General features: G+C 46.7%; 1 protein-coding gene and 1 long non-coding RNA gene across 7 annotated transcripts in view; one reads left to right on the top strand and one right to left on the bottom strand.

The window, feature by feature from the left end:
• CASKIN1 (CASK interacting protein 1) overlaps positions 1-27,140 on the bottom strand; it is a 1,401,469-nt gene that overhangs the window by 1,049,910 nt on the left and 324,419 nt on the right. The window lies entirely within an intron of this gene.
• LOC138568945 (uncharacterized) overlaps positions 24,752-27,140 on the top strand; it is a 43,497-nt gene continuing 41,108 nt past the window's right edge. Inside the window, exon 1 of the long non-coding RNA XR_011303016.1 lies at positions 24,752-24,855. This is a non-coding gene — a long non-coding RNA (uncharacterized lncRNA). The remainder of the gene's footprint in view (positions 24,856-27,140) is intronic.

Here is a 27,140-nt window from a genome sequence, read left to right on the forward strand (position 1 = left end):
AAACCAGGCGAAACAGCGAAAATTTTTGCCTACATGGAAGGGACCCTATGAGATTATAGACAAGATCTCCCCTGTGGCCTACAAGATCCGCATCCCCAAAGGCGGTTTGGCAGAGGGGGAAGACAAGTGGGTCCACATAAACCAGTTGAAGTGTTGCCATCCCAGGCACACTTTGCAGCAACTGGAGGAGTCCTCTGCAATCCCAGAGGGTACCGCTCCAGAGTAATTCAATTCCAACCCTAAAATATCCTACGTATAGCCTATCAAATTCTGTGTTTCTCAAGTTTATGTGTTCCTGTCTCTTAATTTAAAAAAAATGTGCATGTTCATATCTGTTGAGTTCTAAAATATATATGCCACCCCACTATATCAATGGTGGGGGAGAAATGTCCATGAATAGGTATTGCCGCTTTCCTTTGTCGTCCTAGGAGAAAGAAAACCTGGAGACTGGCCAGGGAGGACGATCCGGAGACCGGGAGCAGAGACACAAGGGGCCCGGGGTACCGCCCAATATTTCCATCAGGACCGGCGAGGAGAACCGATCGATCAGTACCGGATGGAGGAAAAGATGCTGAACTGTGCCATTTGCAGAATTGGAAGAAGATTATGCGGACATACCAGTGCGTGGGTCATCACCTTCTGTGCACCCGACTCCCCATCGACTCAAATTCAAAGTGCAGTCGCATGGGGGGGGGCTTTGTTGGGTGTCCTGACCCACGTTTGAGCTATCATGCTGCAACATTTGGTGCTGTGGGCTTAGAAAATCCAAGATGGCCAAAAAGCCCACATGTGCGCCAAAATCCAGGAGAACCACGCAGTTTGTGCACACTAAAATGGTTGCCTAACTTGCCACCCACCAGTGCGAGCAGGATGGGCCGGGGTGCCATGAGTGAAATGTGTGCCAAAGGAAAAACCGCACTTTAAAATCACCTTTTGTTTCCCTGAATGCCAGCTCAAAATGCCTATTTCAAACATTGCAACATATCCAAAAATCTCACTGAACACCAGCAGACATCTGGCAGAATGAAGTATGTGTGCATACAAAATCTGGGAAGATGAAGAGCCCAAAACAATGTTCATAACAAAACTGGCTGAGCTATGCATGTCAGCAGCCTAACTGAAACTGGATTTAAAACTACCAAAAATTAAAAATGTTTAAATTAACTGAGTGACCTACTTTTCAGTGTCACATAGTTTGTCACTGTTGAAATGTCATAGTTTTGAACTTAGAATCAGCATTCTTGCTGCATATGTAAAAATTGTCTTGACTTAAACTGGGGAACAAAAAGTGACATTTTACCTGAAACCTGGCTTAAGGAAACTGGAATTCTGCCAGACAGCTACCCCCGACAGGAGTGGGGGCTTGCCCAACAAATGCATTCCCAGGCCTGGCTGCATTCTGTTGCTCCTGCCAAAAGGAGGTCACACACTCTCTGATTGAATTACCAGGGGATTGCAAGAAACTAAAGAAAGGGCCCAGGCAGATGGTTTATTGGGGTGGTCGTAAATGGCTTCCTTTTGAACAAAGCCCTGCCTTGACTCAGGCAGATGGTTTATTGGGGGGACCGTAAAATAGCTTCCTCTTGGCAGAAGCTGGGAGGGGCAGGGTCTCTGAGCTTGGCAGAAACTGGATAAACTGGTTTCTACACCATGTGACCTGAAAAGACACACCCCTGTTGGCCAGAATATGATTCTAAGAAAGATGTATAACTCACAGTGCGGACTTGTCAAAATTATTTAAATGATACCATAATTCTTGTGATTTTTCTGTGCACGTTTTAAGACGCGTTGGGAATTTGTGTGATGTTCTGGGGCAAAACCCCGCTATTTATTGACACCACATACTCTGTAATTAAGCTAGCGAGCTGGAAAGTTACTGAGATATGTGTGGGAGGAGGGTGTATATGTGTATAAATCTGGAGAAAAATCCGATGTTGCAAAACCCACTAAAAAGCACAAAATGTTGCCATTTCTGAATGCAAGCCCCCAGGAACAGCAGAGTTTGAACAGAGTATACCTCATGTGATATGTGATGGGTGCATGTAATTTTAAACAAATGTGTACCTGTGCAAATATGTATTTGGGTCAAATATAGATTTGTGTGCAATTTGATAGGGGAGTATCCTTTCTGCAGACCATAAAACAGCATCACCATGACACACATTTCCTTCCCCCAATCAAAGCAGTGCGGAAAGCTTGACCAATGGGCAGTTGAGAGAGGGGCTGGCTAGTGATGCTGCACACACACCCACTTTCAAAAGACATAAAAAGAGCCACTGGAAGCTAGAGAGGACATTCAAATCCAGTTGCTGCAACGCGCTCTGCCGGACCACACAACATCCAGAAGATACCAGATCCAACACTTAGACTTTAAAACTCCAAAGAACTTCATTCAGAACTCAAAGCAAGGGCCTAAACCCACAAACTGAGAACTCTTCTCAGCAGGCCTCAGCATCCAGCAAACCTAACAGCGGTAGCAGCATCCAGGAGCCGTGCAGATCAGCGCTGTGTCCAGAGAAAGCTGTGCAGAAAGATCCAGAAGCAGTGCTGTACCCAGAGAAAGCAGAGCAGTATCCAGAACCAGAGGCCAGAGATCCAGAGCGACCCAGACTGCTGTGAGCAGAACCAGAGAGCTGACCCAGATCACTGTGAAGTGCCGAGACCAGAACCGGAGTCCAGTCCAAAACCTGACCAGATCTGTGGCCAGGCCTACTTCAAAAATATATTGTGAGTACCTAGCAGAAATGTGCAGAATCGATCTCTTAGTTTCCAGTGATATAATTCAATCTATTTAATCTAAGTAGAACTGCCTCCTAACTGTCACTTGTCAATTCTGCAGCCGCATAGCTGTCACCTGTCATTTTTAAAAGCTGTCAACTGTCAATTTGAGTTACTTTAAATTCGAAAAACGACCTTTACAATATCATTCATATCTTTGGAACCGTTTGGGCTAGAAACTTGGTTTAACTTTCCTCTGAAAGCTTAGAATCTTAGCTTTTCAACCTAGAACAGACTTGCTACTCCTTATACTTCTGCCGTAATCGCGATTCACCCATTCGCGAATTTTGCCGCGATTCGCGATTTGGTTAAAAATCCAGCCACGTGTGAAAACAGCAGCTTCCTTGCTTTCCTTTGCCAAAAATTTCGTTTGCCTCTTAATCACCATCCCTGAATCATTGCTAAAGTGAGCCTGCACTCATCCCTAGTATCTCTCACTCACCCTGAACCTCCTAAAGGGAATTAAAAGCATTTTCAGCATATTTCTCACTGCATTGTCACCATATTCAAAGCATTTTGCCTGTGTTTCAAAACTCCTATCTGTTGTATAAGCTGCTGGGGGGGATTGAACTGAATTCTATTTGATTGCATTCCTAAGAACTGTGTGCTCTCCTCTTCATCTCCTTACATTGCATAAAGGGGGGGGTGAATTGTCCAAGAAAGTGATCACATTGTCTTTTGCTGAAATCCTATCAAGTTATTTTCTGTACTGCATTTTCATTCCACATTGCATCTATTTGAAACCATAAAAGTATTGTTGCTATCTTATCCATCCTATACCCACTCATCATTGATTATAAAGAAGTGTGCTAGTGCCAGACTATCCATTATTGATTACTGCTCAGATTAAGTGTGATATTCAATTATTAATTCATTATAAAAGTGTGATATATATATATTTTGTTTAATGTTTCTCAAATAAACCTTTTAAACTTGCAAAACAGAACTACTTCTTGGCTCAGTGGGGTCAGGGGGATTCTAAGAGAGGGGTGTTATATAGGGGTAGTCATCCAGAACTCATGAACTGGACATAAAGATATATCAATAAGGGTTTCCATTCAGTATCCCAGACTAGGCATTGACTTAGCTGTAGTGTTGAATTGAATCTTCTTACACGGTCTAGCTAGGTAACAGTACTTATCATGCTTGATTTCTTAAAGATGTGAAGTAATAAAGTCATCAAGAAAGAGGGGTTTGGGCAGGCACCGCTAAGTTTGTTTGAAGTTCATATAACTTCTCGTTGATTGAAACATGCGATTAATGGCGTCTCCAAGTAAACCAGTATACACTATACTGGGGTGAAGGGAAAACTGTGGTAATGTCGGATGAGAATAAATTGTCATTAACCTTGGGTCGCCAATTGTAGTAAAAACTACTGATGAATGTTGGATTCATTCATATCGTAAGGATATACAAATCATAAATAGCTGTATAATAGGGATACCCTCCATTCATAGAAAGAAGATATCCCGGACGGCTCCTTTTATAAGCGACTTCTTTAATTCATTAATTTAGGAGAAGCAGAAATGATATGCCAATGCATTTTGGACCTACACTTGGTCCTTCATCAGGACGACTTTCTATAGTACAAAAAAGAAAAACAAACAAAATAAATCAATCATGTAAAGTACTCACACAAACCCATCGTGCTGATCTCAACATGTTACCATACTGAGTAGAGTAAATACCTGCAATTGTATCTGTCCTTGTCACTTATTCATCACAGTGATATTTTCATTATCATCAAACAAAATAGCGCCTTTGTTTCACAAGTTGATATGTATCAAAAACATCATTCTAATTTCTGCATCAATTGTAGGGAGCCTCGCATCTGTAAAACATTAAAGCTTAGTCATGTAGGTAAAATGATCCGCTAACTAACCATTATTTGATTTATGACAATATGATGTTACATTCCACAGAATGGCAGTTGAAATATACATGTCACGCATGTCTGATCATGCGTGCTGGTATATGACAAACTCATATGTGAACGTGTGTAACTGTTCCTGTTACCCGTACAGCCTATGTAGAGTCATTCCTCTATTACAACTACCCTTCAACAATCCTCTCTGGAAAGAATATAAAATATGTATGATACTTAATTAGCTATATATGAGGAAAGCTGCTCAGAGAAATTGTATAGTTCGTACTATTCTTACCTTATAGAGAGTTAGAACTTTCTTTTGTTGTAATAGATTAAAGTGGAGGTTATTCTCGATGGCACTTTCACAAAAGATCTTATTAGGGCAAATACGTGTGTGGCTGTTCGCTGTGTCTGCAGCACCAGGACGTGTATGTACCCGCCTGCCGGATAGTAAAAAGCTGCGTTTCAAAAAATGACTTTCAATTACTTGCCATCAGAAACAATGCGGGCATAAATGTGCATTCAATGTCTACCTACCTAAAAGCGCTGTAATAGTCTGAGGGATACAGTTCGCCGCAGTCTTCATTTGGCCACGGTCTGTTCAGGTTTAGCACGAACGTTGTCCTGGAAACGTTCTTGTGCAAGACGTTACCTGTTTACGTGGCGTTGCGTTTGTGTTGCTGGTTGTCATAGCGACAAGACTCCAAGGGTCTACTGACATTGGGTCTTTATTACTTGTTGTCGTGGCAGCAAGCCTCCTTAACTATGCGGCGGTTCCTTCTTATTAAAACTGCTAAACTGTGGCAATATATACGCGTTCACTAGAAAGCATTCGCGCTCCTCAGCATGTGCACCTTATAAAATCAAAACTAACTGGTGAGTTTTACTAAATATGTTACTTAATTAGCCATTCTGTCCGAAAGAAAAACATTTTTTGTTTGTGTGGGGCAGTAAGTTAAAAGGACTGCAAAGATGCGGACCAGTTTTAGAGCAATTAAAAGCTTACTCCAGTAGTCTAAAAAGGTATGAGCATCGCCCATTAGACACCCCGCTACATATAATTAGATGATGATCCAGTTATAACTGAGGCCCAAGAGTGGCCCAATTGGTGTCGGTCCAGACGTGGCTTATTCGAAAAACTGATAATGAAATACTGATAATTGGCATTTTAAACATCCTACATATTCAACTTGAATGCGGACAGTAAATCTCAACCATCGTTGTTTAAATACAGAATAAGTAATAAAGTCATGCCACAGTAAGCAATGACTAGACTGACTGCACCAAAATGCCAGTATAGCCAGGTAATTACACTCATGAACTTGGCTTTGCCTGAAAATACCACTAAAACATGCAAAGTCAATAAAGGTTGTGTAAAAAATGCTCTAGTGATCCCCAGTCTCCTAGGGCCTTAGACACACATGCACTCATGCATCCCCTTTCATCCACCTGTCACTCACCGATACATCCCCTTTCACATTCATTCATACTGCATTCACCACTCAGGCACACACACACACACCCACCAACAATATTCAAACACACACTACCACATTCATACTCATTCACCCACCAGTCACTCACACCTTCTCTTACATCCACTCATTGCATTCTCTACACAGGCACACACCCACGCACACAGAACATTCAAAAACACACATCACATCACTTCTCATTCACCCAACACTCACATACATACATCTGACACACACTACACACATGCAGCAAAATACACATATTTTACATTTTTCGTGCAGTTGTGGTCCGGCCTTCCAACCAACCTTGGAATCGATCGAAGATATGGAGTGGATGTCACGGACGGAGTGGATTGGGTTGCTCCATCATTTTTCATTCTTAGTCTTTTGAAATTTGCAACCTGATTCATGGAATTATTTGCGTGAAAAACGCAGATTTGCTCGCCTTTCTGCCCGAAAATCCCTGTTTGATGTATGGGGATTTTCGGGAAGAAAGGCGCACAAATCTGCGTTTTTCACGCAAATAATTCCATGAATCAGGCTGTAAGTACAACAAAGTTTCATCAGTCTACTGGTCTGCAGGCTCGGACTGGCTCATAGGGCAATAGACCCAAGGCCGAACCAAAAACACAAAATGCTGGTGTGTGTCAGTTTTTCTGGTCAGAGTGGCCCACTCGTTTGGCCAATTTGGGCCAGTATATGAGTTAATTCACTCTGCGTCTAGTAGTTTTGACCAGTGTTGCTGAATAAATATTTTTTTTAAAGCGCAGTTTTCCCCACACTTTATCCAAAAAAACCTCCCCCTTGGTTTTTTATTCAAACAGTGTCACAAAAGGAATGAACAGCCATTTGTAATTGTGGGTCACTTTTTGTCACAGCTCAGAGATTGTTTTCTGGTCGTTGCAGATAATACTTCCCCACTCTTCTGGGGAAGTTCCTTTCACTCAAGGAATCTGGGGTCTTTATGGTGATGTGCCAAAGACTTCCCTCCCAAGAGCTCAGCCTACAGGGATCAATACACCAGGCAGGCCGGGGGCTTGAGTGAAAAGGCCGGAGCAGAATAGTCAGAGCTAGAGGGACAAAGAACAAAACAGTTGTTCAGGAAATGCAGCCAAGTAGTGCCGGAGAACAAACAGCCAACACCGCCCACAATTACCCACTCTTACCTGCTCCGTAGGAACAATATACCAGTAACCTACTAGTATCGAAGTGCAGAAAACAAGGAGGATGTCTGGTGAAGGGAAGGTGTGCCAGTATCCTAGGAACACCACATTAAAAGCAGCAGAGCGTTCCAAAAAAGTGTTCAAAGCAATCCAGAGTCAATGCAGCAGAGCGTCCCAAAAAGGTTCAAAGCAATCCAAAGTGTAAACAGCAGAGCGTCCCAAAAAGGTTCAAAGCAATCCAAAGTGTAAACAGCTGAGCGTCCCAAAAGTGTTCAAAGTAACAGGAGTGGACAAGGAAAGGAATGAAATGATCAGGGAAGCGGGCGTTCACTTCACGCTATTTCCCTTACGGAAATGTTCGGGTTATCAGGTCACCAAAACTTAAGGATTCAGAAGTGGGAGGTCAAAAATGAGCAAGCCGGGTTCATATAATCCAAGGGGAACAATCGAGGGAGGCAGGCGTCAGGAGGCAGACAAGGACAAGGCAGAGACAATAACTTGATTTGAGCGCCGGGTAGTCAAGGATTCAAACAGGAGTCCGGGAACAGAGCTCGTAACTAACAACAGTTTAGGAGCACTCGATCTCCGGATAGACGGGAGTTAAATGCAGTTCACAACAAATGAAAACACAGCAACGTCATGCGTGTATGTCACGTGGCTATAATAGCAAGAGTTGTGGGAGTTGTAGTTTCAAAGGGTTTTACGTGCCGGATAGCGCTCAGACAATTGCCAAGGCAGTTTCCAATTTAGCCGAGACGTGACAGTACCCCTCCACAAAGAGCGCCCTCTCCTGAGCCTTCGCAAGCGTTGAGACCAAAAGGCACGTAACAAACGGGGTGCGTTCAAATTAGAGGCCGGTTCCCAGGACCTCTCCTCTGGACCATACCCCTTCCAATCAATCAGGTAAGACCGAACCCCACGACATAGGCGAGTGTCCATGATTGCACACACCTCATACTCGTCCTCTCCATAGACGTTAACTGGGGTAGGGACAGCAGGTAACCGCGTGCCAGGTACAAAAGGGCGAAGCAAGGAGACATGGAATACCGGGTGCACCCGCCAAGGAGATGGAATCTCTAGACAAACAGTGACAGGGTTAAGGCACCGTAGAATCGCATAAGGACCCAGGTAACATGGCAACAGTTTCCTTTTACCCTTAATGGCCAGATGTTTTGTAGAGAGCCATACACGGTCACCACAAGAATACGAAGGAGCCGGTGCACGTCGCTTGTCAGCCTGCATTTTGGTACGACGTTGCACAGCTTGTAAATGGGATAACACTGATTTATGGATGGCAAGCAAGGAATCCTTCACGGCATTAGCTGTGGGAAACTGCTTTAAAGAAGGCAAGACAGGCGCCAGAGTCCTTGGGTGCAGACCATATAAAGCATAAAATGGAGAGCAACCAATTGATGAATGTATAGAGTTGTTATAGGCAAATTCTGCTGCACCTAGTAGCGTGAACCAGTTAGATTGATGTTGCAGACACAGACAGCGAAGAAACTGTTCCATAGGGCCATTGGTATGTTCAGTCTGGCCATCCGTCTGAGGATGGTAGGCCGAGGACAAGCGGGCATCGATACCCAAGGAGGAAGTGAGGGAGCGCCAAAAGCGCGAGGTAAATTGAGACCCTCGGTCAGAAATCAGAACCGTAGGAAGTCCAAAAAAACGTACCACATGGTCAAAAAACAGACTCGCTAACATAGAAGCAGTAGGTATTCCCGAGCACGGTATAAATCGTGCCATTTTGGTGAAAACATCCACAACCACAAGAATGGTGGACATGCCCCCGATACAAGGGAGTTCCACCACAAAATCAAGGGTGACTGTATGCCGCGGATACGGGGGTAATGGCATGCTTATTAGAAGACCTACGGGTTTGCCTGGTTGTCTTTTGCACTGTGTACATACGGCACACTTGGAGACATATTGTTTGGTGTCCTTCTTCATACCAGGCCACCAGCACCATCGGTGGAGAAGATCATAGGTTTTGGCCTGACCAGGGTGAGCTGCCAACGGGAGATCATGGGACCATTCGAGAGCTTTTCGCCGAGTTTGATTATCAGGCAGGTATAGTAGACCTTTAACATATGGAAGACCGGTGATGAGTTCGGTGTCCATCTCTTTAAGAATAGGATCATGGTCCTTAGCCCATCTCCTTAACCCATCTATGATGGACGGAGAAACCAAACAAACACATACTACCGTCCATGAGGGTAATACTGGGGTTGACTGCTTCGTAGTTTCCATATCTGTACCAATACGAGATAACGCGTCTGCCTTTCCATGTAATGGACTGGGGCGATATGTCACCGTGAAATCAAACATGGTAAAAAACAAATGCCACCGTATTTGCCTAGCATTGGTGCATTTCACATGGGACAATGCTTGAAGATTCCGATGGTCCGTATACACAGTAATGGGGTGCCTAGCACCTAATAGATGGTGTCTCCACTCTTTAAACACCACCTTAATCGCCAGTAATTCTCTCTCCATGATCGTATAATTACGTTCGGCTGACGTGAGTTTCCGAGAATGGAAAGCCAACGGATGTAGTCGATGGGTAGCTGGACAAATTTGCGACAGGATGGCCCCCACTGCAATTGCAGAGGCATCGGCTTCCACGATAAATGGAAGAGATGGATTAGGGTGCTGCAAGACGGGAGCGGTGGTAAAAGCCTCCTTCAATTTGTGAAATGCAGATTGCGCTTGATCATCCCAAAGGAAAGGGACGTTCGGACTAGTCAACCGAGTTAGTGGCGCAACTAATTCGGAAAAGGAAGCGATGAAACGTCTGTAGAAGTTAGAAAAACCCAAGAATGATTGAAGGGCTTTTACTGAAGTCGGGACAGGCCAATCCATTACTGCCCAGACCTTGGAGGTGCACATAAGTACTCCCTTTTGAGAAATTTGAAACCCCAGGAACTCTACAGACGATGCATGGAACACACACTTCTCCAGTTTTGCAAAGAGGGAGTGCTCTCTTAGACGGAGTAGGACAGAGCGTACATGTTGTATGTGTTGAGACAAGGATTCTGAATATATCAGGATGTCGTCCAAATATACTACGACGTAACAATCCAACAAGTCCCTGAAAATATCGTTCACAAAGTGTTGGAACGTCGCTGGGGCATTGCAAAGCCCAAACGGCATTACACAATATTCATAAAGCCCGAATTTCGTCTTGAATGCGGTTTTCCATTCATCCCCCTTACGTATCCTCACCAAGTTGTATTCTCCCTGTAAGTCCAACTTGGTGAAGATAGTAGAGGAGGTCATTTTATCAAGGAGCTCCGTGATAAGCGGCAGTGGATACTGGTTTTTGATCGTGACATTATTGAGGGCACGATAATCCACACAGGGGCGTAAATCCCCTTCCTTCTTAGGTACGAAGAATATCGGGGAGGCCGCTGGTGAACGGGACGGACGTATGTGTCCCAAGCGCAAAGCATTGTCCACATAGTCTCGCAGGTGTTCTTCTTCCTTTTGAGTAAGTGAGTAGATACGGCCGTGTGGAATGACTGCCCCAGGTATGAGATCAATGGGGCAGTCATAATCTCTGTGTGGAGGCAGTTTTTCTGACAAGCCTTTATCGAACACATCCGAGAACTCTCGGTATTCCAATGGAAGTACAGGGACCGGGATAGAGGATAAGGCACTGATGGAAGGAACACTAGTCACCAGGGCCAGGCAGGGAGAGAAGGCTGCTGCCTCGTGAGACCTAAGGCATTTCTGTATGCAAAAAGAGGAAGAGAACCGCATGGTTTGTTCAACCCAATCAATTACAGGATTATGGGTTTGCAGCCAAGAAAGACCCAGAATCATACCAAACTGGGGGGACGTAATAAGGTCAAAGGTGATGGATTCTGAATGACCTTGTAAGGTGGACATTTGTAGTGAAGTCGTTTGCTCCGTAACTTGCCCAGATACCAAACGGGAACCGTTTACAGCATGTATGTCCTCAGGTCGGATTTTGGGAATTATGGGTAGTCCGTAATGTTCGGCCAACCTAGAATCCATATAATTCCCAATAGCCCCTGAGTCTATCATTACAGGTTTGGAAAACGATTTGATGCCAGGGGCCTTGAAGCACATAATAAGATAAACATGTGAAGACGGAAAACACTCATCCGAGCCCGGGTACATTTGACTCATCCTAAAGGCCCGGTTTACGGACGAGTCCTGGTGTTTCCCGCCGGTTTGGCGGGTCTTTTAGGACACAAACGAATATTATGGCCTGACTGGCCACAATAGAAACATAGGTTATTCAGTACCCGTTTCTCTCGTTCAGCTTTGGATAATGGACCCCTGATGGCCCCAATTTGCATGGGTTCGGCTTTGCTTTGAGAAACAGGAGTAGTGCCATCTGGTCGGGAAGAGGTACGAATATCAGGATACCGACGTTCGCCCCGTCTTTGCCGAATCCGAGCATCAACCTGAAGAACCAGGTCGAGCAACTCAGGAAAACCAGGTGGAAGGGCGGGCACCACTGATAAGGCATCTTTTAGATCATCCGACAAACCTTTATAGAAAACAGCCGCTTTCTTTTGTTCTGGCCACGTGGTCTCAGCCGCCAACTGGTTGAAACGAGCCAGGTAGGTCAAGAGATCCGTCTTGCCTTGATTAATAGCCAAGAATTCCAAATCCGAAGTTTGTGCTTTGTATCGCATATCAAAAACACTGTTCATGGATTGAATTAACCTATCGAAGTCATAAAGAGCCGGATCATTAGCTTCCAGCAAAGGATTAGCCCATGCTGCGGCAGTGCCACCTAAATGGGAGAGAACGAAGGCCGCCTTAGTGGTAGTGTCTGGGAACGCCAAGGGACGACAAAGAAAGTGAAGGCGACATTGGTTCACGAAAGTCCGATACGCCTTGGGATCCCCCAAAAAGCGTTCGGGCGGGGCCAAAGGAAAGGGCCCAGGAAGGACAACTGGAGCTGGAGCTGGAGCTGGGGGGAGTACAGGAGGAGGTGTTGCTGCAGCGGCATCACCGAATTCCTCATCATGGGGTAATGGCTGCACGAAGCTCTGTAATACATCCATGCGTTGATGTAAGGTCACATGGGCGGATGCCATATCGGTACGCAAGGCAGAAAAAGCCTGCATGAGAGCCGCCATTGGGTCTGATGCAGCCTCCATAACCAATAGGCATTTTGTAAGGCTCCTAAATCTGTCACAACTCAGAGATTGTTTTCTGGTCGTTGCAGATAATACTTCCCCACTCTTCTGGGGAAGTTCCTTTCACTCAAGGAATCTGGAGTCTTTATGGTGATGTGCCAAAGACTTCCCTCCCAAGAGCACAGCCTACAGGGATCAATACACCTGGCAGGCCGGGGGCTTGAGTGAAAAGGCCGGAGCAGAATCGTCAGAGCTAGAGGGACAAAGAACAAAACAGTTGTTCAGTAAATGCAGCCAAGTAGTGCCGGAGAACAAACAGCCAACACCGCCCACAATTACCCACTCTTTCCTGCTCCGTAGGAACAATATACCAGTAAACTACTAGTATTGAAGTGCAGAAAACAAGGAGGATGTCTGGTGAAGGGAAGGTGTGCCAGTATCTTAGGAACACCACGATGAAAGCAGCAGAGCGTTCCAAAAAGTGTTCAAAGCAATCCAGAGTCAATGCAGCAGAGCGTCCCAAAAAGGTTCAAAGCAATCCAAAGTGTAAACAGCAGAGCGTCCCAAAAAGGTTCAAAGCAATCCAAAGGGTAAACAGCAGAGCGTTCCAAAAGTGTTCAAAGTAACAGGAGTGGACAAGGAAATGTTCGGGTTATCAGGTCACCAAAACTTAAGGATTAAGAAGTGGGAGGTCAAAAATGAGCAAGCCGGGTTCATATAATCCAAGGGGAACAATCGAGGGAGGCAGGCGTCGGGAGGCAGACAAGGACAAGGCAGAGACAATAACTTGATTCGAGCGCCGGGTAGTCAAGGATTCAAACAGGAGTCCGGGAACAGAGCTCGTAACTAACAACAGCTTAGGAGCACTCGATCTCCGGATAGACGGGAGTTAAATGCAGTTCACAACAAATGAAAACACAGCAACGTCATGCGTGTATGTCACGTGGCTATAATAGCAAGAGTTGTGGGAGTTGTAGTTTCAAAGGGTTTTACGTGCCGGATAGCGCTCAGACAATCGCCAAGGCAGTTTCCAATTTAGCCGAGACGTGACACTTTTTCATTGGTGCCCGAGACAAATGTATGGCCCAGTCCGACCCTGCTCCCGACGCCTGCCTCCCTCGATTGTTCCCCTTGGATTATATGAACCCGGCTTGCTCATTTTTGACCTCCCACTTCATATGTCTGACAGTGGTCTGACATAGCTCCTATGACGCACCGGCGAGGATACCTGGCGTGACCAATTTTTCATGCACGACCCTGTGGTTACTCCTGTTACCTGATGATAACTGTGAGTGATACGCAACGAGTTAGCCTGAAACCACTCAGAGGAACTGGAATCTAAAAATGGGCAAATGGTGCATTTAATAGCTGGATTTGAAAAAAACAATAGCAATTCCAGGCAAATCTGCAGAGGGGCACATGGTACATTCCAGTACTTCTGATGCCAGGCCACGTACAGCATAAGGACCCGCTTACCACAACAAATGCCATATGCCTGAGAAATACTGGATGCATGGTGGACAGATATGCAATTCTGCCATGTCTCTCACGTAGCGCCTTATACAGGGCGCCACCGCTACACTGGGAACAATGCTGATTGCAAATGGTTGTAGAAGTGACACCATTATAACAAATTATACTGTAATTGTGATATTTTAACTTTCCTAAGTGGGCAACTGCATTTCCTAGACTCCTCTGTTGGGGAAGATACATTGACTTTGCGCCATCTATCTGAGCCCTTCTGGCTCAAAAGACTTGCCTAGGCGCGAGATTAGTTTCACACACATGGACACTATGTATCAATTGTGCTTTTATAGAATTTTAAATTGCACTTCACACTTATTGCAGCCTGCATTAACTGAATAGGATTAATTTCCTTACTGGGGCCTCAGGCCCTGATTAACCCTTAAGAGATTGGTGATTATATTTGACATTTATTGTCTTGCATTCATTGGCGGCTTCATTTCACGCTGCGCCACACCGGGCAACGGCTATTCAGAGTCTGTTCCTTTCAATGAGACTGCGTTTCCCAGACTCCTCTGCTTTGCGGGGGAAGGTGCACTGACTTTGCGCACGCCCCTCCTTTCAGGTCTCCCGTGCTTCAGGGGTCATATCAAAAGTCTCTTTTATACTGACTTCGCTCGTGTGATAGGGTTATAAATGGCCCTTCTTAATTTATAATTGCTGTCACCAGTGTCCAGAGTATTGATGGTGCTGAGCAGATATGTGAACCTGGCTAGTCTGGAAGCCAACTATGAATCCTAATAACCCGCTCGCTTGCAACACGACTCCCATTGAGGGTTAATCCCCCAAATAAGAAAACCCATTGGCAATTAACCACAGTGATGAAGACCCGAAGAACCAAATAGAGAGTGACTCTCACTCTCAGGGTCCGATCCTTTCTTCATGCCACTTACGCCATTCGCAGGCTCCCCGAACCAATGGCATCTTGGAACGTATATATTTCCTTTAGTCACCCGAATAGTCACTTCCCGAAGGACTCCTCCCAAGAACTCTTACTAGACAACCAAGAAATTCACTTTTTATGGCCATCTGCCATTCTCAATTGAAGATCCCTAAGCATGCTTTAGAGAGCTCAGACCTTATCAGACTAAACAACTTAGACAGGCGGGCCATCACGGAAACCTGGATGCAATCCCACCCTGACCGCTCCCTCACCTTAGCCGTTCCGTTGGGTTATTAAAGATTTTAACTGTCTTACAGGTAGAGGTGGAGGGATTGCCAGCATTTATAGATCCTCTTTTCATACTGCCTTTTGTCCTTGTACTAGTTTAGATGGCTGTGAATTGCTTTCCATGAAATTTCTAATCCAGAATCACCCATCACTTCACATTTCTGTTGTTTATCGTCAACCAAGTCCTCTAATTAATTTCCTCGAAGACCTGCTTGAAGCAACGCTTGCCATTATTAAAGCAAGCAATCAAGTATATATACCAGGAGACTTCAATGTCGGGTATAATGACCCTGAAGATCACCAGGTCGAGCATCTTTGGGTCGTCTTTAGTAGACCTGGCATCAGGCAACCCAGAGCTCTAAGCCCCCGTAACGGGATTGGATTTTACACAAGAACGTAGATATCTGTAATATCAGTACCAGGTTGCACATTGGTCAGCTCATAAAATAATATTTGTCTCTACACCTAAGTTGGAGTTAACCTAGAAAACAGAGCCTATATAACTACCTCACAGAAAGTTTCAACTTTTGACTGGAGAAAAAATGCTTCCAGTATTTAACAAAAATTTGAGTCAACGTATTGACCAGTCTCTCGAATTAGCGTGGTAATATTGTACTACAAAAATACCTTCTGTATTCTTGCAGTTCTGTGTTCTTTCATCCCCAGCTATTTTTTTCGATTGTTTTTTTGCCAAAAATGTTTTAATGAAAAAACTCTTCACGTTTTTAAAAAAAATATTTTGGGGCTTTCACCCAACACCCCCTCTCCTATTATTTACTCCCTATTCCCCACCCGCACCCCTTGTATACCCTTACCCCCCTATATTTTTCCATGTGTTTCTTTGTTTAACATTTCTTGGCAAAAAAAACAATCGGAAAATATATTGGCGATGTAACAACGTCGTACCAATCTTGCTAACACAGTGGCCCCTTGAAAGCTCAAGTTAGTAAAAGGTGAACATAAACACGAAGCATGCCACCCATCAACTCATAAAAGCATAAAGGACCAAATTCTGCAGCTAGAATGCAAATGGCACAAAAACCCAATGACTTCTCTAGATAAAACACTGAAGGTCACTCGTAAACAATAGACGTTTTTACTATTAAAAGCCAAGAAGGAATATTTACAGATCCAATAGACAATAACTCACACAAAAAACGGTTTAAAACTGTAGAAAAACCTGCCAACCTCTTTCCTGCCCCAACCTCAATATAACCTTCTGAGAAACGGTGTTATACACTCGAGTCTGCATTCTGTCCAAAATCACTGATATGCATTTGAACATTAAGAAATCGAATTTATTGTAAGAATGTATTTTTTTTTATTACTCAGACCTTTTTGGTTTCTACTGCCAGTTCCACAGGTCAGTTTGAAAGATGAAAAGGTGAAAGCTTTAATGCTTCTGAACAAAGTGAAATAAAAGTTTCCATAGAAATCATAAGTCCTTTTTCCTTTCCCCCAAGTTTCACCCGAACAGGTCATTGCGGTCGTTCACAAAATGAACCCCTCATTTTGCACACGTGATCCTTGTCCCTCATATATTACGAAAGAGCGTATTGAAGTGCTAGCACCCATTATCGCCCACTTTATAAACTGCTCTTTTGTTGAAAAATAATCCCACAATATCTTAAATATATGTGGATCACCTCACTTCATAAGAAGCCTCTCCTTGATCACACTCTTAGCTCTAATTACAGAACCCCTTGTGAATGTTACCTTTTTAATGAAAATACTTGACAAAATTGCTACCTGTCAATTCCAAGAGCATCTTGAAGAACATAACATATTTGGAGACTATCATTCGGGTTTTAGGTAAAAACGTAGTACCAAACTGGCCCTACTGAATATAAAAGACGAGCTGTTACACATTCTTGATAATGGCCAAGATGGCTGGCTCATGTTTATTTATTTATGTTGGCATTTGTTGAGCGCACCTACCCCAGAGGCATCTAGGCACTGGTTACATACGATTGGCGGTTACCTTAGTTACAAGTTTCATTATGTTACAGGCATAGCGCTTTGCATAGAGTTACATCATGTCACAGAGTTTAGTAATACCTTGGTTATGTACGGTTACATAATTTGAAAGCATCTGTATAGTAGAGTGCAAGTTGTGATCTAGTAAATGAGGCTTGTTGACAGTGATTGTGTTTCTAATTACTTTGGCTGAAGAGCCAGGTTTGGAGTCCTTGGAAGGGGACCATACCACTGTTACTAGGTCTATCGGGCGTGTTTGACACCCTTGACCACCAGATTCTCTCCTCTGGTTTCAGGAATGTGGCGGGGATGACACGGCATGCCTCAACGTGGATTGGAGTCTTTTTGAGCAATCCAGTCAATAAAGTTTGTTTGGAATCTTTTTCTTGAAAGGAGGTCCTCCTTAAATTTGGGGTTCCGCAGGGCAGGATCAGACTGGGGCATAAAAATGTCTCGGGCACCAATGAAAAAGTGGCAATTCACTCCTTTTGTGACACACTGTTTGAAAAGTACCCAACAGGGAGTTTTTTGATAAAATGTAATGCAAATTGTGCAATTTAAAGAATATTTATTCAGCAACACTGGTCAAAACGAATAGCCACACAGTGAAGTAACTCATCAAACTGGCCCACATTGGTCCAAAAAGCAGCCAACGTTGACCAAAAAAACTGGTCAACACTCGCATTTTGCATTTTTGGTTGGGGCTTTGCCCTATTGCCCTGTAGGCCAGTCAGAGCCTGGATCAGGGTGCCTTTCTTTCAACTCTTATTTAATACTCATATCAAACCACTCCACAATCTGTTGCTACGTCACAATGGGACTCATTATAAGTTTGCCGATCTGGGAACTACGGTACCGGTAAGCTTGTCGGTACCATAGATCCTGGACCAGCAAACTACGAGTTGTGCTCGTGGGTGCCTTTCTGCCCGGCACCGTTATAAACAGTGTCGATGCATCCGACCTCCCCATTCCCATTCGGCCCTATGTGGCCGAATGGTAATAGGGAGCATCTTTTTTCCGGCGCCCGCAAATGGGCAATTACCAGATCTGGCAGGGCCATAATGACCTGGTAATTGCCCATTCACAGGCGCCAGAAGAAAAATGACACCGGCTTCAGCCGTGCCTGTATTGGCTACCGCCAAGGTCATAATGAGGCCCAATGTCTCCTTCGAAAACCACACAGATGATACAGAGTTGGTGTTTAGCATAGATGGTGAGGCCACACAAGCCCTTGATTTGATCAATTTCATCTTTGGCATTACCAAGTCATGAATGAAGGACATTGGGTATGCCTAAAACCTGCCAAAACTGAAACCCTTCTTGTTTCAATGAAAAATAATTTACTCTCCACCCCCTTAGCCTGTACAAAATTAGGGTTATCGAGAAACCTTATTGTGCCACAAGATAAAGGTAAGACATCAGGAGTAATCCTTGATGGTAAATTAACCATGACGTTACATGCCTTTCAGCTTGTTAGTATGACAGCATATCATGTAATGCTGCATCAAGAGATCAAACCGGTTTTGACACATGTACACCTCAGAGTGGTCGCCTGTGTAATTATTGGCTAGAAGGACTGTTGCAATTCACTATTCTTTGCAGCGCCTAAATATGTGACTAACCGGCTTCAGGTGCAGATTGCACCCACAGCAAGGATTTCTACCAACGCTCCCCACAGGCATCATATAACCAGAATCGTGTTCGAGTTGCATTGATAGCCATTCATTGCAAGAGTCACATTCAAGGAAATGGTCATAGTACATAAGACGCTCTATAGCATTACATTGTTACCTGAAATGCTGACTTCAACCTCATTTTTGAGCTATGAACCTAAGGTCCCCATACCAAACGCTGATTGATTTTCCCCGGTCCCACCACTCTCGAGCCGCAGGACGACGCTTCTCCATTCAGGCTGCGTTATTGTGGAACTCGCTTGCAGTTAACTTGCGCCTCACCCATAATCTCCTCTCCTTCAGACGAAAGCTAAACATATGGCTTTTTTAGTTTTTTACCTTATTCTCATTTTTTTAAAGTTTTTTTTAATTTTTACCTTTTTTTGTCATTCACCTTCTTGATACACAAGCCGGAAAGTGCGCCCAGTTACCTATCCATTTGTGTGTGTCTTGTAAATGTCAAATACAAAATACAAATGCAATTCAAATCCTGTGGTCCACAGAATACAATTAAGACTCTCATAGCACCAAACAATATCAGGATAAGGACCTACAAGCGTGTTTCCATCAAATGCTATGTTAAGCACTTACTGTAACCGTATTCTTAAGTTAAAGCGCCTAGATACCTCTGGGTTGTGTGTGCTATATAAATGTCAAAATAAAATAAAATAATAAATAACTATGTTCAAACTTAGTTAAATGTGCTAGCCTCCTCATTTAAACACCAAAATGGCAATTTCCAACCCCTATCCACATCAAACAGCCCTACTGAATTGCATATTAGCAATATGATAAAAGTCTCAACAGTGCCATGCATGCCAGCTTTGCCCCATGCTTTCTGCCATGTCATTCTCACTGCCCCGGAACTCTCCCACTGCCCCCATGTTCCTAATGTCAATCTCATTACCTTTAATGTTGCTCCATGTCAGTTTTATGGACTCACTGAACTGCTCCATACCCCCCACCCCCCGCCCATGCCTCCCCTTGATATCTACACGCACGCTCACTTTTTTTTTTTGTTGCTAGTTTTTTCTCATTGTCAGGCGGGCCCCTCATTTTTGTTTCCTTTCCTGCAGTTCATGCCTCTTCTCCTTTGGCTCTTCCGCTGATGCAGGGAGTGATGTGGCAGCCATTTCTCTCTCTCCCTGCGACCTGCCTCCGCTGTCAGCCAAAGCAGGCCTTAGGAGAGTGGCTAACAGCCCCAGACATGTGCAGACGCCCAGGGCATGAAACCTCTGCGTCCCCAAGGCATGTTTTATGTTATTATTGTTATTATTATTATTATGGTATTTATTGAGTGCAGAACTAGCTTCAGGAAACAACAGAGCGCTTTGTAAGTCACAGTGGGAAGTACGCAGCCAGTGAAGCCGGCTGGAAGGGATCAAAACAAGGGAGCGGGCTTCTCATGGGCTGTGCCTATCAGCAGCCATGCGTGTGATATGTGCCCCACCACGCTTGGGTGTCCCTGCTGGCACTTCAGAGGCTTGGCTCCTGGGCATGCACTGACCCTGCAGACACAGACCAGTGCTGGCACTTCAGAGGCTTGGCTCCTGGGCATGCACTGACCCTGCAGACACAGACCAGTGCTAGCACTTCAGAGGCTTGGCTCCTGGGCTTTCACTGACCCTGCACTGACCCTGCAGCCACAGGCGAGTACTGGCACTTCAGAGGCTTGGCTTCTGGCCGTGCACTGACCCTGCAGACACAGACTAGTGCTTGCACTTCAGAGGCTTGGCTCCTGGGGATGCACTGACCCTGCAGACACAGACTAGTGCTTGCACTTCAGAGGCTTGGCTCCTGGGCCTGCACTGACCCTGCAGACACAGACTAGTGCTTGCACTTCAGAGGCTTGGCTCCTGGGAATGGACTGACCTTGCAGACGCAGACCAGTGCTGGCACTTCAGAGGATTGGCTCCTGGGCGTGCACTGACCCTGCAGACACAGACCAGTGCTGGCACTTCAGAGGCTTGGCTCCTGGGCATGCACGGACCCTGCAGACACAGACCAGCGCTGGCATTTCAGAGGCTTGGCTCCTGGGCGTGCACTGACCCTGCACTGACCCTGCAGACACAGGCCAGTACTGGCACTTCAGAGGCTTGGCTCCTTGTTGTGCACTGATCCTGCAGACATAGACCAGTGCTTGTACTTCAGAGGCTTGGCTCCTGGGCCTGCACTGACTCTGCAGACACAGACTAGTGCTTGCACTTCCGAGGCTTGGCTCCTGGGCATGCACTGACCCTGCAGACACAGACCATTGCTGGCACTTCAGAGGCTTGGCTCCTGGGCATGCACTGACCCTGCAGACACAGACCAGTGCATGCACTTCAGAGGCTTGGCTCCTGGGCTTTCACTGACCCTGCACTGACCCTGCAGACACAGGCCAGTACTGGCACTTCAGAGGCTTGGCTCCTGGCCGTGCACTGACCCTGCAGACACAGAATAGTGCTTGCACTTCAGAGGCTTGGCTCCTGGGGATGCACTGACCCTGCAGACACAGACTAGTGCTTGCACTTCAGAGACTTGGCTCCTGGGCCTGCACTGACCCTGCACTGACCCTGCAGACACAGGCCAGTACTGGCACTTCAGAGGCTTGGCTCCTTGCTGTGCACTGACCCTGCAGACATAGACCAGTGCTTGTACTTCAGAGGCTTGGCTCCTGGGCCTGCACTGACTCTGCAGACACAGACTAGTGCTTGCACTTCAGAGGCTTGGCTCCTGGGCATGCACTGACCCTGCAGACACAGACCATTGCTGGCACTTCAGAGGCTTGGCTCCTGGGCATGCACTGACCCTGCAGACACAGACCAGTGCTTGCACTTCAGAGGCTTGGCTCCTGGGCTTTCACTGACCCTGCACTGACCCTGCAGACACAGGCCAGTACTGGCACTTCAGAGGCTTGGCTCCTGGCCGTGCACTGACCCTGCAGACACAGACTAGTGCTTGCACTTCAGAGGCTTGGCTCCTGGGGATGCACTGACCCTGCAGACACAGACTAGTGTTTGTACTTCAGAGACTTGCCTCCCGGGCCTGCACTGACCCTACAGACACAGACTAGTGCATGCACTTCAGAGGCTTGGCTCCTGGGAATGGACTGGCCCTGCAGACACAGACCACTGCTGGCACTTCAGAGGATTGGCTCCTGAGCGTGCACTGACCCTGCAGACACAGACCAGTGCTGGCACTTCAGAGGCTTTGCTCCTGGGCATGCACTGACCCTGCAGACACAGACCAGCGCTGGCACTTCAGAGGCTTGGCTCCTGGGCTTTCACTGACCCTGCACTGACCCTGCAGCCACAGGCGAGTACTGGCACTTCAGAGGCTTGGCTCCTGGCCGTGCACTGACCCTGCAGACACAGACTAGTGCTTGCACTTCAGAGGCTTGGCTCCTGGGGATGCACTGACCCTGCAGACACAGACTAGTGCTTGCACTTCAGAGGCTTGGCTCCTGGGCATGCACTGACCCTGCAGACACAGACCAGTGCTTGCACTTCAGAGGCTGGGCTCCTGGGCATGCACTGACCCTGCAGACACAGACCAGTGCTGGCACTTCAGAGGCTTGGCTCCTGGGCATACACTGACCCTGCAGACACAGACCAGTGCTGGCCCTTCAGAGGCTTGGCCCCTGGGCATGCACTGGCCCTGCAGAGAGAGACCAGTGCTGGCCCTTCAGAGGCTTGGCTCCTGGGCATGCACTGACCCTGCAGACCCAGACCACTGCTAGCACTTCAGAGGCTTGGCTCCTGGGCATACACTGACCCTGCAGACACAGACCAGTGCTTGCACTTCAGAGGCTTGGCTCCTGGGCATACACTGACCCTGCAGACACAGACCAGTGCTGGCCCTTCAGAGGCTTGGCCCCTGGGCATGCACTGGCCCTGCAGAGAGAGACCAGTGCTGGCCCTTCAGAGGCTTGGCTCCTGGGCATGCACTGACCCTGCAGACCCAGACCACTGCTAGCACTTCAGAGGCTTGGCTCCTGGGCATACACTGACCCTGCAGACACAGACCAGTGCTGCCACTTCAGAGGCTTGGCTGCTGGGCCTGCACAGACCCTGCAGACACAGACTAGTGCTTGCACTTCAGAGGCTTGGCTCCTGAGCATGCACTGACTCTGCAGACACAGACCAGTGCTGGCACTTCAGAGGCTTGGCTCCTGGGCCTGCACTGACCCTGCAGACAGAGACTAGTGCTTGCACTTCAGAGGCTTGGCTCCTGGGCATGCACTAACACTGCAGACACAGACTAGTGCTTGCACTTCAGAGGCTTGGCTCAGCCAGCCTCAGAGCTGATAGGCTCTGTGGCGAACCAAGCTGAATGCGCTCTGCTTTTCCCTCTTGGACCCCCCAAAACGCCTGGAATGGCACTACCCCACTGCCGATTCTTGAAGGACCGCCACTGCCGATTCTTGAAGGTCCCCCACTGCTCTACACCAAAACAAGCATCACAATATCACACTTTTTTACACACTTCCTTCGGTGGGCTGGACTGAAAGGTCAACCATTTCTTTAATTTGGGATCTCGACCTGAGCCTCCTGTCTCAGGATCTCTCTTGCGCAGGAAGTTACACATTCCTGTCAAAGTTGAACAGGTAATGCCCACGAGGACACTGGGTCATATATTTAATGTCTGCCGTTACACTCACCATATGCAAACAATAAATAAAACCAAATTAATGTCCAAGTCCCCCGGCAGCCTGTATGAGACGCCTTGCACCAGATGGTCTCCACGTCAGGAGTCCCAGTGCCTGGCGTAATTTTTCCATCAGTTGCCTGCTGGGAGTTGTAGTGTTGGGTCACTTCAATGGAATACAATGGACTGAAGTGAACCTAAGGCAAAAGCAAAGCACAGGAGTGGGGCAGGGTGTCCCTCTTGGCATGGAGTCCTCTGGCAACCCCAACCCAAAGTGGCAAGTCCTTCCAGCTGCAAGCAATGCAAAGTCAGCAACATGATAAAGCAAGGAATTGCGCTCAAGGCTTCTGCTTGGCAGGGACAGAGTCAGACGCGTACATCCCAAAGAAATAAAAACGAATCAGAAACATTCTTCCTGGTCCAAAAAAAAAACTGAGGAAAGACAACCGAGCTACCGGGAAAGCAGGATAAAGATAACACAACGAGAAGTCGTCCTACCAACTACTGGACATCACTGCAACCTGCCCGAACATCTGTTCACAGCGCGGAAGAAGCACAGGCCACTAACGTCAGTGGCTGCCCTGGGCATGAGCCCGAAACACGCAGCTACACAGGTTCCCCAACACAAGTGTTCAGGGAGCACGTGCAAAAACAGCGCGTCCCTGAGGCGCAGCCAGCTCCTACACCTGGCCCCAGGTCTACTAGCAATTTGTGGAAAGGAGCATCACTTCCCAGTGACCTGTGGCATAAACCATGGAGAGCGTAAGTGCTGCGGAACTCTATGGTTATCCCCACACTTAAGGGTCTGTATCTGCAACCCTACAGTCCCTTCTCTCTGAACTTATGAGCCACCCACTGGCTGCACTGGTGAGTTAACTGCACTTCCCCCTTCCTCTCCCTGCTGGCACTTCTCCCCTTCCCTCTTCCCCGCACTTGCGCTATCTGAATGACACAAGGCCTAGTAAGATTGTTGTTTTGTTCTCCCTTTGTTTCCCCCTCCTTGGCTTGTTGCGCCTAGAAACACTGTACAGGCGCGTTATAAATACCACATCGCATCATATGATATGGTGAGGTCGCTGACTTCACCCGACTGGTCCACATTTTGTAGTAGAAAAGGAAACACAAAAAGCAAAAACAAGCAACAAAAGAACGGTCAGTCTCCTGCACTATATCATACATTCAAAAAATCCGATGTTCAAATGTCTCACTATTTAACAACATTGTACTCCACAACAAAAACGAGTTCAAGGACTGGGGTAGTAAGGCGCCCTTGCGTCGGCAGGGGGCACCCTCCCTCTGCGGCCTGCTCTGCTTTGCCCTCACGCAGACACGGTGACGCATGTCAGTACGGACGCCGCTCACGCACGCCTGGCGCACCATCAAACGCCCATCAGCCCTTTCAAAGCACAGGCGCTTTCTTCTCCTCTCTCCTCAGAGCGTCAGCACACGCCGGCTTCATCTCGACTGAAATCCAAAAGGTAACAGGACGTTTCTAGACGGGAACAGGGGGCCTGGCTGGAGACGCTGCTGGCAGAGAGCCAGAGTCTTCCATTTCATGGCTTTCCATTGTTTTTCAATGTCTAAGGCCATGCCCTCCCCGTTTCTGCTCTGTCCTTTCCTAGCTCTTTATTCCTTTTCGCGCTCCTCAAAGCGCTTCTAAGAGCTATGCAAAGCTCGTCTGTTCAGATCACTGAAATTCCTACTCATGGGTGATGCCTCTCACCAGAAGGGGTTCAGCTCATTAATTAGTGGAATGTGAGCAGAGTTCACTGGGATTTTTTTAGAATGCGTTTTTTCCCTAATGTGCATGTGTTGGGCACGTCCCATTTCTCCCCATATCCACCACAACCTGCTGGTACTTCAATGCACTTGTGCCCAGGGGTCAGCAATGTGCCAGCCTACAGAAGCCAGTGCCCACTCCACAGATTAGAGGACATGATGATGTATGCTAGCTACTGGTAACATACACTGCTCTAGCTCTAGGGGACTGAGGAGCAGACTGTGGCAGAGAGGTACATTGAGGTTGGGAGGTGGCGCAGAATTGGGGGTGAGGGGAAGCGGGACTACGGGAGAGGAAGGGAGGCAAGGCGAAGGGGGTGACTTGGCTTAAGGACACCGGCAAGTGAGAAAAGATGGCAGACACGCTGGGACAGATACAATGCAGCTGGTTACTGATATATACCGCCCGCTTTGCAAGCCATCTGACTAACCAGCTACTCACCGCTGGGTGTCATTAAGAAAGTCTTACTGAACAAAGCACATAATCTAAACCTAGAAGAATCATATACATTTTCTGATAAAAGGTTTTCATTCCCAGATGCCCAGTCTAGTACACCCCTATTGTACTTTTTCAAAATACCCATACAATAAAGGAGAAGGGGCAAATAGAACCAGTAAGGGTTCCTGGCTGTTTTGCATAACTTCAGAGAGCATTTGGGAACACAAGATAAATACAGAGCTTTATATTTGGCTAATATGTCTGTGATAAAATAGTTGCATGCTTTAATCGTGAAGTACAGTGTACACACCGGGCTTGGTGCTCATTCATTTTTTTACAACAATCACCCTAACATTAAAAATGTATTTAACCATGAACCATATATACTAATTTAGACAGCATGAGGACTTGGATTTGATATTAAAATAGCTGTAGCATCTGGCACTGCATTGGCTGTGTTCCTTCTTGTTTCCAGAGAAGTTTAGAGAATGTATGCAGGGGTGCTACTCTGAGTCCCAGATGCAGTAAGTTCAAACAGTCCAAAGATGTTCTCCTCCTAGCTTTCATGCCTCAGCAATCTTCAGGGAGGCTAATTGGATGTAGGTGTGCAGGGTTGAATCCCTCTGGTATGTACCAGGCAGTGGCAGCAGGGAATACTGGTAACTGTAGTGTAGAGCCAGCCAGGATCCAACTCTCCCACATTTTCAATGTTAGCCCTCAGTGGGGAGGGGGACGGAGTTCCCATCAGCATGGCACTCCAAAGTTAGGCAAGAGTAGCCCAGGTGCAGGTGTTGGATACGTCAAGTCAGTTATGTGGGTGGCACTAGACTTTCTTGTTCCCAGACAGGTAGGGAGGAATGCCAGCTGCTGCCTGGTTGGCGGGCAGATGACAGAGGACCCACGGCAGTCGCAGAAAGGCGAGCCATGCCTCTAGTAGTAGTGGTGGTGGCCTGCTCAAGGATCTGACCGATCTCTCGCCTCTCTCCCTCTGTTTTCCCTCTCTTTTTCCATTTCTCCCTCTCTCACGCTATCTTTTCTCTCTCGCTCGGTCACGCGCTCCCTTTCTCCATCGCACCCCCCTTTCATGAATTCTTCACTGCGTTCACTCATACTTTAGCACACCCTTGTCTAGCTGCGCAGTGCTCAACTGACAACAGCATCTGTTGCCATAGAGACAGGAGAGAGCACCAACAACACCTCTCCATATGTCCCTGCATCCCTTGCCCCTGTGTTACTTAGGCATATGTTCTCAGCCTTCGCTGTTAGGCAGCAGATGTTACATACATTTAATCATGGTTGGTGCAGCAGCAACGCCGCCATGTTCTTATGTATTACAGTTACAGCCAGAAGAGCACACCTTTGCTCACATCCCTCCTGAAGAGCAACCCCTCAACCATCCACTTCATAATCGATCAATCCACTCTGCAGTGCTAGCAGCGCCCAGAACAGGGTTGCAAATTGCTGGGAGCTATTTAGTTCCTACTGGCAGATTGGTAGAGCCAGGTTAGCTTGATGCCAATAGCTACCAGGAGCTACTTTTGACTG

Source organism: Ambystoma mexicanum, chromosome 2q (assembly GCF_040938575.1).
Source record: "Ambystoma mexicanum isolate Mex_15411 chromosome 2q, UKY_AmexF1_1, whole genome shotgun sequence".
Taxonomy (NCBI): domain Eukaryota; kingdom Metazoa; phylum Chordata; class Amphibia; order Caudata; family Ambystomatidae; genus Ambystoma; species Ambystoma mexicanum.